We start from the raw sequence: 5,737 nt of genomic DNA on the forward strand, positions 1-5,737 counted from the left end.
ATCATACCACTAGAAAAAGCTCTAAATCTTCAGACGTCATGTTTGTCTGAAGTCAGGAAAAATGCAGGGTAGAGGTGCACTCTATAAACTGAATCAAATAACGTGAGCTCTTGCTCATAAAAGCTGATTGATCAGATGAACCAAGCTCTTTTTCATGAAAATGTATAAGTCTCTGATTCGGTTAGTCTATAAGGTGCATCTCTATCCCTACCTTCTACATCTCCAGTAATGTTCAGAATAGTTGCTTACAACTGGTCTAAACCGTTGGATTAGATCTACCTTGATAAAATGATGTCCAAACACTGATGGATACTGCAGTCTTCATCATATAACTTTGTTGGACCTCAAAAACTCACCTGGAAGAACTAGGCAAGAGCCAATATGACTTCCTAAATATTTTCCGTTCAACTGCACATAATATATCCTACATATATCTTTCAAGGCCAGACAGTGACTTCTACTGACTGAGAGAGATAGCAGGTGTCCCAGAAAGCAAGGACTTCAGATGATATAAAGCAGCATATCTCCAGTGACTTCAATGGACCTGTGCCAATTTACCTACTTAGAGTCAAATTGCCAACTGAAGTAATGAATATTTGCCTTTGTATAGAAAATGTTCCTAAATCAACAGACATCTGATCCAAGTGAAGACTAGACAAAACTCAGCTTTTATTCAACTTCCTATGCTACTTAGCATGTGACTATTATTTACATATTACCACAGATAATTAGGTATTTTAAGTGATGTGGGTACTAATAAGGAATTCTTAACGTTAAGGTAAATTAATAAGTCATGGGGAAATAAGACATGAGAAATGGGATAGATAGGAACTGAGATGAAAAGCTAAAAAGATAAACGTAAATGTTGAGGAAGAATCTGAAGCAAGAAGAGGTGTTTCAGAGCACAGAGAAAGGGGACAATTGTGAGATTATTTTGTATTACAGAAGCACATTTTACATTTTAACATAGACTTCAGCAGAAGCAGGGTTTCATCCCTTAATTCCTAGCTTCATATTCTCTTGCTTATTCAGAGATTTTGCACCTGAAAGACACTCTGCCCTTACTCCATACTACAAGGCAAAGGTTGGTTGTTCCCATCTTGTAGTGTTTTGACTCAAGCAGTAGCCCAGTTACTTAACAGAAACTTTCTTTGAGTAAGAACTACATTAAACATAAACATCATTCTCTTCCCAAGCTGGCTCAGTATGTGTACACTCCTATTATGGTGTTTTCAGTGTATAAGTGCTAACGCGGTATGCCTTTGTCACACAAGACTGAAACAAAAACTGAGGAACAAACAGAAACAGATTTTTTTCCCTATGGAATGCCTTGTATGACTCTCTGAAGACATGTTTTTTGGCTGTTAGGGTTGTTACCCATCTGTTTATATATTTAAAGAAAAATGGTGCTGGAATATTCTTTCTTATGAAAAACAGAATTGCTAATTCAGAAGTATCAAAGTGCTCTGGTTTTTGTTCTGTCACAGCCTGGTGTGCAGGTCAGTCTATTAAATTGCTTCACAACTTTAATCCAACAGTCCTATTTCTGCTATTTTTTAGTTTTGCTACAATTGGTCAAATTCTGCTTTGACTTATAACCCAGGCAATTCCACCTATTTCAGTCTAGCTGCATGGCATCTGCGAAATCTCCCGGTCAAGAAAGCACCTACATATACACTTAAAATGAAGCATGTGCCTAAGTGCTGCTCCCCTAAATAAGGAAGCTTTCCTTAATTTTAGCCTAAATAAGAACTGAAATTGGCCAAAGACTGCATAGTTAAAGTGTTTATGGTTTACTCTTCCAGTGACTGTCTTGTACTATGGTAGAATTTCCATGTTATATTTTCATATTTTCCATGGTATTTCTTTTTCCTATTAGGCAATAACCTGGAGTTGACATTTTCATGTTCTGTGCCAGATACTCATATTCATCTGTCCCCCAGGTCTACCCCAGCTTGATTTTTTGTTTCTTTATTTAATGTTTTGTATCCTAGTTATTTTGCACTAGGGCTGTCGTGCTTCCCTTTGAAACATGTATAACTGTTGCATATATAAGCAAAAGGACATATTGCAATGCCCCTACTTAGATGGAACAGCACCTTGTCACGTGAGAAGTCTTATTTTTGTGGTACTCCTTGGGCACGTCTACGAGATGTTTACTGTGCAGTTGCCTAATTAACTGTGCAGTAAATGTCTCAGGGTCTACACATGTGTCCCTATTAGGGTATATGAAACTAATAAACTCTACAGTAGGGTAGGACTTGAACTATGCATCTGCAGAGTTTTTTCATGCACAGCAGCACACATGTAGACATTGAGTAGCTGACTGGGACACGAGGGTGCTTCAGTGTTAGGGCTGCCTGCTGGCCAGCCCTGCACTGAAGCACCCTTGTGCTCTAGCCATCCCCTTTCAGCACATTGAGCCTGGTTGGAGTGGCCCTGGGCTGGCAGAGAGATCCCTGGGGTCCCCTGCCAGCTGGGCTGCTGTGACCTGGCTCAGCATGCTGCCTCTGGATGCATGTGTAAACTGAATGCCTGGGAGCTCCCCAGGAGCAATAAGCTCTGCGGTTTATTGCTGCCCCCTAATGTCATGTGTAGATGTGCCCCTTAATGCATAAAATACTACTGTTTTAGTGAAAGTTTCAGACTCTGACCCCTCCATCTATCAAATAAATTTTGTACATGAATAGAATTCCACCAAATTAGGATTTAAAAACAAATTGAGAAAGCTATTTTACCTTACCAATCTATTTGCTTTTGGCTAATCACCAATTCATATTGGGACTTTAGATGTAATCTTGTGCTTACATTAGTTTTGAGCAAAGGATTTTGGATTAAAGTTGCCTGTTCATTATCATTTCATTCTGTGAACTAAATTCTCTGATAAGGATGTTTTTATATTCATTAGTTAATACATAAAAGGCACTTCACATAAAACAGTACACAACTGCTGATTATTATTTAAGTTTATAATTTCTAAGATGTAGAGATATCAGTCATTGGTACAAGATTTAAGTTTCTTCTGGAATCTGTATTATTGTAGAACATGGGTATTCTTGGCAAGTCAGTGCATAGGGACTCATGGAGGTAGAAATAAGTCTGCTAAATAACTGTAACACAAACCATTTTCCTCTTTGGTGAGGAGTACACCAATTTCAGGGGATGCTGAAGCTCTGAGTCTGGAGTCATTGTCATGGACAGACAAGAATTTTTTAGTAGGATATCTTCCTTCAGCCCTGTGGAGAGCTCCAGTGCAACCCCAGCCACTCAGGCAGCACCTTAGGGTCCATGATCTTTATAAATGCTTTCACAACACGTATTACTTTCCTGTATATGTTGGCAAAGCCATTTCTCTCATGACACATTTTGCACTTCTTCCATATGAACTACATTACTCCCTCTCATGCACTGGCCATCAACTCACTACCAAAATTTAAACGGGATTTCTTGGCATCACATAGTGCCTGACTCAAGTTTGGACCACAGCCAAAGCCCATTTGCTTTGTTACTCCAACTCTATGGAATTCAGTTACTGGAGAAGTATCAGTTTAAGGGTTCACTTTACGAAACATCTCAAGTGTGATCATTGTATCACATTTAACACCTGCCTACTTCTGCAAAGGTATAGGGGCTCCCCTACACTGGAACTGGAGGGGTTCCACTATGCAAGGGAAGGCAGGAGAAAGGAAGCTGTTTTTGTTTGGAACAAAGTCTAGTCTGTTGAGGTCCTCTCTCCTGCATCACCAAGGGGAGAGATTTGGGGGAAGGTGCTAAGAGAGTAGCAGATGGGGTGTGGGGAGGAGCTAATCTACTTGCTGCTACACAGACTGTAATATCTCCCTGTCAAGGAGATGGTGTGTGATAAAGCCACAATGGGTACTCCACCAGAAGTAAGAGCCAACAAAATCCTGCATCTTTGAAATCCCTTTCAACTCTATGGTTATAACTATAGCAAAAATTGTATTGTACAGCCTGGGTAGGATAATGCCTCCTTCCCTCTGTCCCCTGGTAGAGTTCCAAGTTAAATTCCAGGACCTGGAATAGACTCCCTCCAGAAGTGGTGCAGACACCTACTCTGGACTCATTCAAGAAACGTTCGGATGCTTATCTTGCTGGGGTCCTTTGACCCTAGCTGACTTCATGCCCCTGGGGCAGGGGGCTGGACTTGATGATCTTCGAGGTCCATTCCAGTCCTAACATATATGAAATTAGAAAAAAAACTTCAACTAAATGAGAACAAGTTAATTCATTTTCAAAGTGTCTTTTACAAGCAGAAATCCCAAAGGTCAGGAATAATGAGGCAAACAAGTCTGAACCAACAGGAAAAAGCTGGATAATTCATGCAACTATCCACAGCACAAAAACAATATCAGGGCTTCCTCGTCACACTTTCACCACCTTGGCCTTCTGAAGGTAGCATCACTACCAGCCTCCCATAAAACTCTTTGGTCTCCAGCCTCACTGTGCCACACTCCATGGAAAGGAATTATAGACCTTGTGCCACTTGCACAGGGTCAGCCACTGTCTGGCCCAAAATGTGCAAAAGGGAAGCTCAACTGAATAGTACAGACATAGAAGATTTTCAAACAAGAGGAACTGCATGAGAGTGGAAGGGATCCCTGTAGACATAAAGAATATTGTTTACATAAATCTCTTTAATTTTAGAAACAGTACTCTATAATTGCACTGGGTTCAGTAGATTTACATTAACAATGAAAGACCCTCATTGAGTTAAAATATAAAAGGGGATTGTGGGATTCAAATTCCATGTTTGACACAATTAATAGTGTTTATAAGTTCAAGAATGTTACTGTTAGGACAAAGACTATTCAAGATAAGTGATCATATTTCACAGCACACTTACAGGGTGAAGAGGCACTTGACATAAGCCATTCTCTCTCCCCCTTATTCTCTCTTTTATAATACAGCTCATTGGAATTATTATTTCCTCATTTAGCCAGACTTATATTTTCTTCACTCGTGTCTCTCTCAGCTATGTGTTTTCTAAATGTTTTGCATATCTTGTGGTTTCTCTTGCCCCTATATTTGGGTCTTAGAAAAGAAACCCTTAATATTTTCAACACAGAAAAGAAATAATTTTTAACACTAAGAAATTTGAAATTTAAAATATGCCTACCCTTGATTGCTCTGCTTTTTGAGTAACTGTTCTGCTACTGATAGAACAAAAATGATAGTTACTAACAGTGCTGTATTATTCAATTAATGAAAGTGATTGTGTTCTTGTAAACACATATCAATATTGGAAAGGGTTTATAAAGCTAGGGGATCTTGATATATATCAAGAGGAAATAATGAAGTGCTAGAAGACCCCTGTGTATATTGACAAGGGTACAAGAGTGAAAGGTATGGGCAAATTCATATTCTAGAATGAAAATAAATATTTATGTTTCTCTGTTGCCTTTATAAATGCTTAGAATTCTTTTGCACCCACAGAGAACATTTCATAAGCTTTCTGGTAAATCCTATTGTTTTGTATTTCCAGTATATCCGTGCTGATACCATTACTGAAATATTGTATTCAGTTCTGCTATCTTCAGAACTAGAAAAATATTGACTATCTGGGTGAAAATACAGGAAAGCCTCCTATTCAATATACGTATCCGCTCCATGCTTAGATCCTATGTATAGAAGAAAGACAATGGTAAAAGTCCATTTGGCTGGGACACTTAAAAACAGATTGGTCAAAGCAGTACATATATTGCAGAGAACAACTCTA

This window comes from Alligator sinensis, unplaced genomic scaffold, assembly GCF_000455745.1.
Source record: "Alligator sinensis unplaced genomic scaffold, ASM45574v1 scaffold123_2, whole genome shotgun sequence".
In the NCBI taxonomy this organism is placed as follows: domain Eukaryota; kingdom Metazoa; phylum Chordata; order Crocodylia; family Alligatoridae; genus Alligator; species Alligator sinensis.